The sequence below is a fragment of the Panthera onca genome, chromosome A2 (assembly GCF_046562875.1).
Source record: "Panthera onca isolate mPanOnc1 chromosome A2, mPanOnc1 haplotype 2, whole genome shotgun sequence".
NCBI lineage: Eukaryota > Metazoa > Chordata > Mammalia > Carnivora > Felidae > Panthera > Panthera onca.
The window spans coordinates 4,804,429-4,817,639 of NC_138340.1; the positions used below are offsets into that span (position 1 = coordinate 4,804,429).

General features: G+C 40.0%; 1 non-coding gene across 1 annotated transcript; it reads left to right on the forward strand.

Annotated features, from left to right (window-relative positions):
* Positions 1-794: 794 nt before the first annotated feature.
* Positions 795-901, forward strand: LOC132679959 (U6 spliceosomal RNA). The gene has a single exon (XR_009610443.1). It is a non-coding gene; the product is annotated as a U6 spliceosomal RNA (small nuclear RNA).
* The last annotated feature ends 12,310 nt before the right edge of the window (positions 902-13,211 follow it).

The window sequence follows — 13,211 nt, forward strand, 5'->3', positions numbered from 1 at the left end:
ACCCTGGAAACTCATAGGTCACTTTGGGATGAATGGAATTTCCACGTGCCTCTGAGGTGGCCATGTGGGAATATTAAGTTGGTTCTGTGGCTATGCAAGCTTTTTGCCTAGGATGGAGATTTAAGAGTTGTTGGTATATTTATATAAAGGATGTTTGGGGCAAGGATGAGATGTCTTAGAATAACAAGTGAAGAGGTAACAGAAAAGAGGGTCTCAGATCAAGCACTGAGGAACTTCAATATGTAATGGTTCAGTAGGTGGTCAGATGTGCACAAAAGCCTGCGAGAGGAACAGCCAGACAAGAAAGAGGAAAGTCAAGATCCCAAGGAATGTGCTTCAAAGGAGGAAGCTGTGCTCAAAGATATCTGATAGTGCAAAGAGTCCGTTAAGATGAGAACCAAAAATATCCTCCAGAGTTTGAATCATCAAAATCATGAGTGGTTAACTCTTCTCAGGGGCATAAATGAATGAATCAAGTTGCATCAGAGTGGCTTGAGAAATTAGTGACAAGCTAAGACTTTGAGATGGCCTCTACAGGCAACTTCTTTTAAAGAAGTAAGTATTTGGGGCGCCTGGGTGGCTCAGTCGGTTAAGTGCCTGACTTTAGCTCAGGTCATGATCTCACGGTTTGTGGGTTTGAGCCCCGCGTCGGGCTCTGTGCTGACAGCTCAGAGCCTGGAGCCTGCTTCGGATTCTGCGTCTCCTTCTCTCTCTGCCCCTCCCCTGTTCATGCTCTGTCTCTGTCTGTCTCAAAAGTAAATAAACATTAAAAAATTTAAAGGAGTAAGTATTTGGAGCTCACTTTGGCAGCATAGACACTAAAACTGGAAGGATACAGAGAAGACTGGCATGCAACCTGCGTAAGGGTGATGTGCAAATTCGAGAAGCATTCCATAACAGAAGAAAGAGTATTTGGGAATAATTTCAGATTTCAAGAAAAGTTACATGAATAAAAAGGGTAGAAAGAACAACCACATACCCTTCATCCAGATGCATCCGTTGTTAACATTTTGTCCCATTTTCTTCACCATTCGCTCCCCCCCCCCCCCGGCCCCTATACAAGAATATAAACTGGAAGTATTTATTTAAGATGAGTCAGACAAGAACAAGATTATTAAGAAACAAACCCAGAGGAAACCAAAACCCCAAAGGCTGGGGCAGTTCTAGGAAATTCCAAATGTGGTGTGAGTGGATTCAAGAAATAGGAGGAAGTTTTGGGGTATTTATCAAGGTGATTACTTAGAAAGAAACACAAGAGGGTGAGGGGATTGGACAAAATGGAGGAAGAGGAGTGGGAGATAGAGGTTTCCAGTTATGGAATGAATAAATTGTGGGGATGAAAAGCACAGCATAAAGAATATTGTCAATGTTGTTGTGATAGCATTGCATGCTGACAGGTGGTGGCTGCACTTGTGCTGAGCAAAGTGTAAGACACAGACTTATTGCATCACTATGTTGTGCATCTGAAACTAGTGTAACATTGGGTGTCAACTATACTCAAGAAAGAGAAAGAGAAAAAGAAAGGAGAAAGAAAGAAGGAAGGAAGGAAGGAAGGAAGGAAGGAGAAAGAAAGAAAGAGAAAGAAAGAGAAAGAAAGAAAGAAAGAAAGAAAGAAGAAAGGAAGGAAGGAAAGAAGGAAGGAAAGAAGGAAGAAGAAAGAAAGAAAGGAAGGAAGAAAGGAAAGAAAGAAGGAAGAAGAAAGAAAGAGAAAGAAAGAAGAAAGGAAGGAAGGAAAGAAAGAAGGAAAGAAGGAAGGAAAGAAGGAAGAAGAAAGAAAGGAAGGAAGGAAGGAGGGAAAGAAGGAAGGAAAGCATGAAGAGAAAGAAAGAAAGAAGGAAGGAATAAAGGAAGGAAAGAAGGAAGGAAAGAAGGAAGAAGAAAGAAAGGAAGGAAGGAAGAAGAAAGAAAGAAGAAGAAAGGAAGGAAAGAAAGAGGAAGAAGGAAAGAAAGAAAGAAAAAGAGAAAGAAAGAAAGAAAGAAGGAAGGGAGGAAGAAAGAAGAAGAAAGGAAGGAAAGAGAGAAAGAAGGAAAGAAGGAAGAAAGGAAGAAGAAAGAAGGAAGAAAGGAAGGAAGGAAAGAGAAAGAAAGAAGGAAAGAAGGAAAGAAAGAAAGAAGGAAAGAAGGAAAGAAAGAAAGAAGGAAAGAAAGAAAGAAGGATGGGAGGAAGAAAGAAGAAGGAAGGAAGGAAGAAAGGAAGAAGAAAGAAGAAGAAAGGAAGGAAGGAAAGAGAAAGAAGGAAAGAAGGAAAGAAAGAAAGAAAGAAAGAAAGAAAGAAAGAAAGAAAGAAAGACACACATGGAAACTAGCTGGGTTAGCCCTACGTTCTCTTCTGATCCACATACTGAGCAAACCCAATGATATAATTTATCCTTAGGCTACATCAGTGGATGTAACTTATGACTCCTCTCCTGAGTCAAGTTATAGCAAATAGAACAGGCAGGAGAATTGGTTTTTTTTAAGTTTATTTATTTATTTTTAAGTAGTCTCTATTCCCAACGCAGGACTCAAAACTTATGACACCCTGAGATCAAGAGTTGCAATGCTCCGCTGTCTGAGACCACAGGTGCCCCAGGAGAATTGTAATTTTCAAACTCAAAGCTGAACAGACAACTAAGAATCACGGGGCATGAGACCAAAAAAATCAACGCTATGAGAGACATACCCCGAACTCCACATCAGCAGAAAAGAACCAACACCTAAAAATTCAGAGCTAAGAGAACAAACAAAAGACTCCAGAATTAGTCTAAATCATTTTCCTAGAAAGGCTTTAGCAAATTTTTGATTTGATATTTAAATACATGACTAATAAAATCTATAAGAACACTCCCTCAGATCGGGTAAAACCCTCCATTATCAATCTTTCAGGGAGATATTAAAGCTTAAAGATTACACATTGTTGCTGATTAAAGTTAGGCTGTTAAGACTTACCAGAGTGAGATGGGACAACACCTTTTCATTCGCTCATTTATTTACTCAGCAAATATTTACTGGAGGTTTTTAATCTGTCAGCATATTTCTAGGTACTGGGGACACAGGGTAAGGAAGAGAGGCTGGGGTTCTGCTTATATTCTAGATCAGGGGTCGGCAGCCCATCACCTGTTTCTGCAAGTGAAGCCTTATTGGAACACGGCCATGAATGAACATTTGTTTATGTATCGTGAATAGTTGCTCTCATGGCCCAGCAGTGGAGTTGAGCAGCTGTGACGGAGGCCATATAGCCCATGAAACCTAAAATATTTATTGTCTGGACCTTTACAGAAAATACTGCTCATCTCCCTTCTAAATAACCCCTAAGTATAATAATTCAAGATGGTACAAATGCTGTATTAGTCAGAGTTCTGCAGAGAAACAGAACCCATGGGAGAAGCACGTATGTGTAGAGAGATTTATTTTGAGGAGATGGCTCACACAACTCAGGTGCCCCCCTGAAGGCATTCTTGGGGCAGAATTCCTTCTACCTGTGGGGAACTTCAGTCTTTTTCCCTGAAGGACATCAACTAATTGGATGAGGCCCAACTACATTACAGGGGGCAATATGCTTTGTTCAAAATCTGCTACTAATTTAAATATGAGTCATCTAAAAGAATACCTTCACAGCAAAATTTAGACTGATGTGTGGCCAAATATCTGGGGACTGTGGCTTAGCCAAGTTGACATACAAAATTAACCATTACAAATGTTGTGAAAGAAATATGTGGGAGATGTTCTAGATAATGGGGGGGTCTATTTTTTAAATTTTTATTTATTTATTTTGAGAGGCAGAGAGTGTGGACAGGAGAGGGGCAGAGAGAAGGAGAGAGAGAATCCCAAGCAGGCTCCGTGCTGTCAGTGCAGAGCCCAACACTGGGCTTGATCCCATGAGCCGTGAGATTATGACCTGAACTGAAACCGAGTGTCAGACACTTAACCACCTGAGCACCCCAGGCACCCCTGGTGGGGGCGTGTCTATTTTTAAGTGGTGGTCATGGATATCTTCTCTTAGAAGGTAGCACATGTGGTGAAATTTGAATGCTAACAAAAATCCAGCCCCAAGGACATCTGGGAGGAAGACATTCCAGACAGAGGACACAGCAGGTGCAAAAGGCCCTGAGGTGGAAACAGTCCAGGTGTGTTTGCACCCCAGGGAGGACCAGTGTGGTTGGAGGGGAGTAGTGAGGCAGACAGTGGTAGGGAATGAGGTTAGAGAAGTTATGAAGGCCTCCCGTGCACATTTGGGGATTGGACATTTTTCTGTCTTCAGGATAAAGTCAGTGGAAGATTTTAAGCTATGATTGTGGTGTAGAAATTGGAAGGAGGAACGTGACTGGGAAGCTGGCAGAGGCCTCTAGGGTTGGCTTGGGCGAGGATGGGAATTGTGGAGCTGGATAGAAGTGGAGAAGCGTAGGCTGCACTGACTGGGATTTGGTGCTATTTCAGTGACCTCAAGTGGCTTTCTATTAATCACTACCCAAAACCCCCAGCTATTCACAATGACTCATCAGATCCTGCCCAATGTGCTCCTGTTACCTCCCGCATCTCACCGTCCACCTGCCCCCTCTGTTCCCGCCACAGTGGGCTTCCTAGCTGTTCCTGCGCACGTCAGGCACAGTCCTGCCTCAGGGCCTTTGCTCTGGCTCTTCCTTCTGCCTGGAAGTCTCCTCTCCCAGGTCTTCCCATGTAGATTCTTGGTCACCATTCAGTGCTCAGATCCAAAGCCATCTCCTTACCTGACATTCCATTAAAAAGAGCACCTCTGGCCAATTCACTTTTTATCATTGACCCTGTTTTATTTTGTTATCCAACACGGCATAATAAATCCCCCAAAGTTAGTGGCACAAAACAATAACCATTTTATTACACTCCTGGCTTCAGTGAGTCAGCAGTCATGGCAGGGTGTAGTGGAAATGACTTATTTTCCTGTCTACAGTGCCTATGGCTCAACTGGGAAGATTCAAATGGTTGGAGATGACTTAAATATCCGTGAGTTGGTTATTAAGAATCCTCTGGATGCTTGTCAAAGTTCATTCGGGACTCTCAAACCATGCACATACCCTCGTCTTTCCTTAAAATTTTTTAATGTTTATTTCTGAGAGAGAGAGAGCAAGAGAGAGAGAGAGAGAGAGAGAGAGAGAGAGAGATCGGGGGAGAGGCAGAGAGAGAGAGGGAGACACAGAATCCAAAGCAGGCTCTAGGCTCTGAGCTGTCGGCACAGTCTGACACGGGACCCTGAATCCACCAACCGTGAGATCATGACCTGAGCCCAAGTTGGTTGATTAACCACCTGAGCCACCAAGGCACCCCTACACTTGTCCTTTCTATGTGGCTTGGGCTTTTCGCAGCATGGCAGGCTCACATGGTGGCTGGATTCCAAGAGGCAGGGAGTGCAGAAATGGAGGCTGCCAGGACAATTCAACACTATACCTGAGAGTCACTTGTGTCATCTGCCATTCTTTCCTTAGAGCCCACCCAAATTTAAGGAGGTAGAGAAAATGACTTTGGAGGTGCAAGTTCCAACTGCATAAAGGCCCATTGGAATGGGAGATGTTAGAACACTCATCTTTGGAAGACACCATCTGCCACACCACTTTGATGGCTTATTAGGAGGATTTAATAAAATGATGCAACTTTAGCAACCAGAGAGAAGGCTTCTTGTTTCGGGAAATGGTAGAGTCCGGTATGTAGGATGAGGTGCAGATGACAGAGACCCAGCTTTGATTTGCCAAAGTGTGAGCTCCAAGATAGCAAAAGTTTGAAATTTACTGATGAATCCCAGGTATTGAGAACAGTGCCCGATACATTAGGCAATCAGCAAACATGGGTGGGTAAGGAGGAAACGTACAAAATTGAGCATTTCAGGGCACCGCCATGGGGGAAAAGCAAAAAGGAGGCTCTCAGCACTTGGTTGGGCTTCATAGGATCCATAGAAGTCTTACAATCTTAAGAATGCCCCCCAAGAGGGAAGAGGAATTGTGCAGTGGGTACATCCTAGGGAAGGTCTGAGAGCCTCAGAATCCCTAGTAGTGCTGACTGGTGAAGCCATCTCCCTCCTGCAGCCAATCAGCAAAGACTGAAAGACACGAGCCATTCTTCAAATCTGAAGACAGCAATGCAAGGCTTCAAGGAACACGAAAAATCAAGAAAATGAGACACTGCCAACGAAACACAATGTTTCAGTAATTAACCCAAAGAAACTTAAATATGATGAGGGGGATGTAAGAGGGTAGAGTTATTTTATGTGGTTGAAATTAAGCTGTAATCAGCTTTAAAAAGACTGTTTTGACTATGGGGTGTTTTACATAAGCCTCATGTCCACAGAACAAAAACTGACAGTAGATACAAAAAAGATAAAGAGAAAAGAATCAAAGCATATGGCTATGGAAAATCATCAAATCAAAAAGGAGGGCAGCAAGAAAGGACGAAAGAAACAAAGGAGTTACAAACATCCAGAAAACAATTGATAAGATGGCAATAGGATGTCCTTACCTACCAGGAGTTACTTTAACTGTGAGTGGATTAAATTCTCCAATCAAAAGACATAGAGTGGAAGGGCACTGAGGTGGCTCAGTCGGTCAAGCATCTGAATCTTGATTTTGGCTCATGTCAGGGTACATTGAGCCCTGTGTTAGGGTCTGCACTGAGCATGGAGTCTACTTGAGATTCTCTCTCTCTTTCTCTGCCCCCTCCCCTGCTTGCACGGTTTCTCTCTCTCCATCTCAAAAACAAAAACAAAAAAAAAAAAAACAAAAAAAAAACCCAAAAAACATTGAGTGGATGAGTGGATTTAAAAAAAAGCCCAAGACACAACTATATGTTGCCTACAGGAGGCACACATCAGCCTTAAGAACATGAAAAGGCTCAAAGTGAAGGGATAGAAGAAGACATTCCATACTAATGGAAGCCAAAAGACAGCAGGGGCAACTACGCTTTTATCAGACAAAATAGACTTTAAATAAAACCTGTAACAAGAGACAAGTTCATTATATAACGATAAAGGAGTCACTTCATCAAGAGGATATAACATATATGTACCTCCAGCACTGGAGCACAAGGATATGTTATGCAAACATCAGAACATCTGAAGGGAGACATAAACAGTCATGTAATAATAATAGACGACTTTAATACCCCACTTCAATGGTGGGTAGATTAGCCAGGCAAAAAACCCAATAAGGAAACATTGGACTTGAACTGTACTTTAGGCTGAACAGACCTAACAGGATAGAGGACATTTCATCCAACTCCAGCTGAATATACATCTTTTGGTACACATGGGACACTCCTTGGGATAGATCATATGTTAGGCTACAAAACAAATTTAAGAAGATTGGAACCAAATCAACTATCTTCTCTAACCACAGTGATATGAAACCAGAAATCAGTAACAGGAAAGAAAGGGAAACATTCGTGAATATGTGGAAATTAATCAATACACTCCTGAACAATCAGTGGGGCAAAGAAGAAATCGAAAGGGAAATTAAAACACATCACAGAGCCAATGAAGATGGGAATATTATATACCCAAACTTATGGAATGTAGCAAAGCAGTTGGATAAGTTAGAAGAAATAGGAGAAATGGATAAGTTAGAAGAAATTCCTAGAAATCTACAACCTGCTGAGATTAAATCATGAAGAAATAGAAAATCTGAACAGACAAATGACTAGTAAGGAAATTTAACCAATAATCAAAAGTCCCCCAACAAACGAAAGTCCAGGACCAGATGGCTTAACTGGTTAATTCTTCCATACACTTAGACAAAAATTAGTATCAGTCTCCCTCAAACTCTTCCAAATAACAAAAGAGGGGAGAACTCTCCCAAATTCATTTTATGAGGCCAGTATTTCCTGGATACTAAAGCTGGACAAGGACATAACAAGTGATCAAAAGAGTACGGTACTGGCATTAAAGCAGACACAAATCAGTGGAACACAATAGAGAACCCATAAATAGACCTGCACATATGGGCAATTAATTTATGACAAATGAAGCAAGAGTATACGATGGGAAAATAACCATCTTTTCAACAACTGATTTTGGGACAACTGGGTGGCCGTGTGCGAAGGAACGAAACTAGACCCCTATCTTACACCACACACACAAATTAACTCAAAATGGCTTAAAGACTTGAATGTAAGACCTGAAACCATAAAACCTCTAGAAGGAAACAGTAAGTTCCTTGACATAGATCTTGGTGATGATTTTTTGGAACCAACTTCAAAAGCAAAGACAACAAAAACAAACATGAACAAACACGACCAAGCCAAACCAAAAAACTTCTCTGCACAGCAAAGGAAACCATCAACCAAGTGAAATGGCAACCCACTGAATGGAAGAAAATATTTGCAAGCCATTTATCTGATAAAGAGTTAGTCTTCAAAATATATAAGGGACTCACACAACCCTATAGCAAACAAACAAACAAACAAACAAACAAACAACCACAGCAACAACAAAAACAAATAATCCAAAGAAAAAATGGGCAAAGGACCCAAGTAAACTTTTCCAAAGAAGAGATACAAATGGCCAACAGGTACATGAAAAGGTGCTCAACATCACTCAGCATCAGGGAAATGGAAATCAAAACCATAATAGATGTTACTTCATACCTGGTAGAGAGGCTTTTATCAAAAAAAAACTCCCAAAATAACAATTGTTGGCAAGGAAGCGGAGAAAAGGGAACCCATAGGCACTGTTGGTGGGAATGTAAATTGGTGCAGCCATTGTGGTAAATGATATAGGGTTTCTCAAAAAAATAAAAAATAGAACTACTTTATGATCCAGCAATCTCACTTCCGGGTATGTATCTGAAGAAAACAAAATCAGTGCCTTGAAGAGATATTGGCACTCTCGTGTTAATTGTAGCATTACTCACAATAGGCAAGATGTGGAAATCACCTAAGTGTTCACTGTTAGATGTGTGGATAAAGAAAATGTGTTACATCAACAACTCAGGCAACAACAGATGTTGGCAAGGATGCGGAGAAAGAGGATCTCTTTTGCACTGTTGGTGGAAATGCAACCTGGTGCAGCCACTCTAGGAAATAGTCTGGAGGTTCCTCAAAATATTAAAAATAGAACTACCCTACAACCCAGCAATTGCACTACTAGGTATTTATCCAAGGGATACATGTATGCTATTTCGAAGGGACACATGCACCCCAATGTTTATAGCAGCACTGTCAACAATAGCCAAAGTATGGAGAGAGCCCAAATGTCCATCGACGGATGAATGGATAAAGAAGATATGGTGTGTATATACAATGGAGCATTACTCGGCAATCAAAAAGAATGAAAGCTTGCCGTTTGCAACTACGTGGATGGAACTAGAGGGTATTATGCTAAGCAAAATTAGTCAGAGAAAGACAAATATCATAGGACTTCACTCACGAGGACTTTAAGATACAAAACAGATGAACATAGGGAAAGGGAAGCAAAAATAATATAAAAACAGGGAGGAGGACAAAACACAAGAGACTCTTAAATATGGAGAACAGAGGGTTACTGGAGAGGTTGTGGAAGGGGAGATGGGCTAAATGGGTAAGGGGCATTAAGGAATCTATTCCTGAAATCATTGTTGCACTAGATGCTAACTAATTGGATGTAAATTTAAAAAAATAAATAAAAATAAAAAATAAATAAAATAGAAACTATTAAAAAAAGAAAATGTGTTTTATATATATACTTCTTTTATTATAAATAGAATGCTATTATATATGGAATTATATATTATGATATTTATGTTGTATATATTATTTATATATGATATATAAATGGATATATTTATAAATATATAAATATAATATCATTTAATGAAATATGTGATTAATATGTTAATATGTATGAATTATATAATTAAAGATTAATTAGTATTGATAAATGGATATTAATGTTATGCTGATAATATATTGATATTATATACATATATATTTTTCTTTTTAAAAATATAATTTATTGTCAAGTTAGCTATCATACACTATATACAGTGCGCTCTTGGTTTTGGGGGTAGATTCCTGTGATTCATCGCTTACATACAACACCCAGTGCTCATCACAACAAGTGCCCTCCTCAATGCCCATCACCTATTCCCTCTCCCCCACCTCCCCATCAACCCTCAGTTTGTTCTCTGTATTTAAGAATGCCTTATGGGTTTGCCTCCCTCTCTGTTTGAAACTATTTTTTTCCCCTTCCCTTCCCCCATGGTCTTCTGTTAAGTTTCTCAAATTCCACATATGGGTGAAAACATATGATATCTGTCTTTCTCTGACCGACTTATTTCACTTAGCATTAATACCCTCCAGTTCCATCTACGTTGCTGTAAATGCCCAGATTTCATTCTTTCTCATTGCCAAGTAGTATTCCATTGTATATATAAACCACATCTTCTTTATCTGTTCGTCAGTGGATGGACATTTGGGCTCTTTCCATAATTTGGCTATTGTTGAAAGAGCTGCTATAAACATTGAGGTACAAGTGCCCCTATGAATCAGCACTCCTGTGTCCTTTGGATAAATTCCTAGTAGTACAATTGCTGGGTTGTAGGGTAGTTCTATTTTTAATTTTTTGAGGAACCTCCATACTGTTTTCCAGAGCGGCTGCACCAGTTTGTATTCCCACCAACAGTGCAAGAGGGTTCCCCTTTCTCCTCATCCTCAATAACATCTGTTATTTCCTGAGTTGTTAATTTTAGCCACTCTGGCCAGTGTGAGGTGGTATCTCAATGTGGTTTTGATTTGTATTTCCCTGATGAGGAGTGACGTTGAGCATCTTTTCATGTGTCTGTTGGCCATCTGGATGTCTTCTTTGGAAAAGTGTCTATTCATGTCTTCTGCCCATTTCTTCACTGGATTATTTGGTTTTCAGGTGTTGAGTTCGGTAAGTTCTTTATAGATTTTGGATACCAACCCTTTACCCAATATGTCATTTGCAAATATCTTCTTCTGTTCTGTCAGTTGCCTTTTAGTTTTGTTGATTGTTTCCTTTGCTGTGCAGAAGCTTTTTATCTTCATGAGGTCCCAATAGTTCATTTTTGCTTTTATTTCTCTTGCCTTTGGAGACGTGTCAAGTAAGAAGTTGCTGTGGCTGAGGTTGAAGAGGTTGTTACCTGTTTTCTCCTGCAGGATTTTGATGGTTTCCTGTTAATGTTTATTTACTTTTGAGGTGGGGGGAGGGACAGAGAGAGAGAGAGGGAGACAGAATCTGAAGCAGGCTCTAGGCTCTGAGCTGTCAGCACAGAGCCAGATGTGGGGCTCAAGCGCATGAACCGTGAGATCATGATCTGAGTCGAATTCAGATGCTTAACCAACTGAGCCACTCAGGCGCTCCTATATTTTTATATATTAGTATTGTTGAGCCATAAAACAGTAGAAATCCTGCCATTTACTACAATGTGCATGAACCTGAAGTAAAATAAACCAGACAAAGACAAATACTGTATGATATTACTTATAAGTAGAATCAGGAAAAGAAAGGTCAAATTTATAGTAACAGAGTAGGACCATGGTTACCAGGGTCTGGAGGGTGGAGAAAATGGGGAGATATTGGCCAAAGGGTACAAACTTTCTCTTATAAGATGAACAAATTCGGACACCTGGGTGGCTCAGTGGGTTAAGCGTATGATTCTTGGTTTTAGCTCAGGTCATGATCTCATGGCTTGTGAGTTTGAGCCCTGCATCAGGCTCTGCACTGATGGTATAGAACCTGCTTGGGGTTATGTCTCTCTCTCTTTGCCCCTCGTCCCCTCAAAATAAATAAACTTGAAAAGAAGGATGAACAAGTTCTGTGGATCTGATGTACAGCACGGTAACTATACTTTATTGTATAATTGAAATTTGTTGAGAGTAAATTTTAAGCCTTCTCACCACACATCACAAAAAGGTAACTACGTATAATGACTTTATTGTTAACTGACTTTATTGTGGTAATCCTTTCACAATGTATAGTTATGTCAACTCATCATGTTTTACACTTTATTTTATTTTTATATATTTTTTATTTTTGAGAGAGAGAGAGAGAGAGAGAGAGCAAGCGCCAGTGGGGAAGGGGCAGAGAGAGAGGGAGACACAGAACCCGAAGCAGGCTCCAGGTTCTGAGCTGTCAGTACAGAGCCGGATGCGGGGCTCAAACTCACACAAACGGTGAGATCATGACCTGAGTGGAAGTCAGATGCTCAACTGACTGAGCCACCCAGGCACCCCATGTTGTACACTTTAAATATATGCAATTGTATTTATCAGTTATACCTTAATAAAGCTGGGGGTGGTGGTGGTGAGTCGCTTTAAACAAAGTTACTCATTTGGACATTAGGCATTTCATGCTGCCTGCCTCCATTTCTGCTTCCCTCCCTAAAAAGGTGATTAGGAATGTGGGGGTTGGAGTGAGGTTTGAATATCCTCGTGGCAATGGGGCACAGGTGGCCCTTAGTTAATACATTTGGTATGCCTTTCATCTAGAATATTTCCTGCAACCATTCTCTCTTGTATGATGTTTGCTTCTTGGTTCTTTGTGCTATCTATAGCACGATGCACTTGACTTGTTTTTGCCATGGAAAATATCAGAATTATAAATATTTTTAGTTGTATAGGTAAAAAGCCATATTTTGGTACTTAAAAATTTCTGGTCAGAAGTATTTGCATGCTGCATACTGTTTATTGTATCTTATGAAATGGAAACTTGATGTTAATTCCTGATCTCAGAATCATGTACTTGGATGTGATCACAGGCACTGATTCTACAGAAACGATCACTTAAACTGTTATTTGGGATTATCTAAACTTGTTTAAAAGGAAAGAAAGGAGTCAGCCGCTATTTTGGAGATTACCCTGATGATGAATTTTACTTTTTGAATTTTTTCTTATTTGGGGGAAAAAAAGAGTTTCAGAATATGCTGCTATTGATAACTACTCACAAACCCATTTATGATCAAAGATGTAGCAGAAAACAATTTTTTTTTTTTTTGTTCTGGTCAGCATTGTCTGTCTAGGTAAATATATTGATTTCCAATATAATGACATTTTAAAAATGTAAATCATTGTAAATATAAATGTAAATAATTTGTGAAATGTAAATAAATGTAAAATAATTTATTCTTTTAAGATACATGCTCCCCTTAATGAGATTCAAAAGAAGTCAGATGTGAGGGATGTGTACTGATGCAGAGACAAGGTATGAAGTTCCTGTAATCCACATCATGTCTGTTTCAATGGGGCTTTGAGAACCAACTGAAACCATATCATTT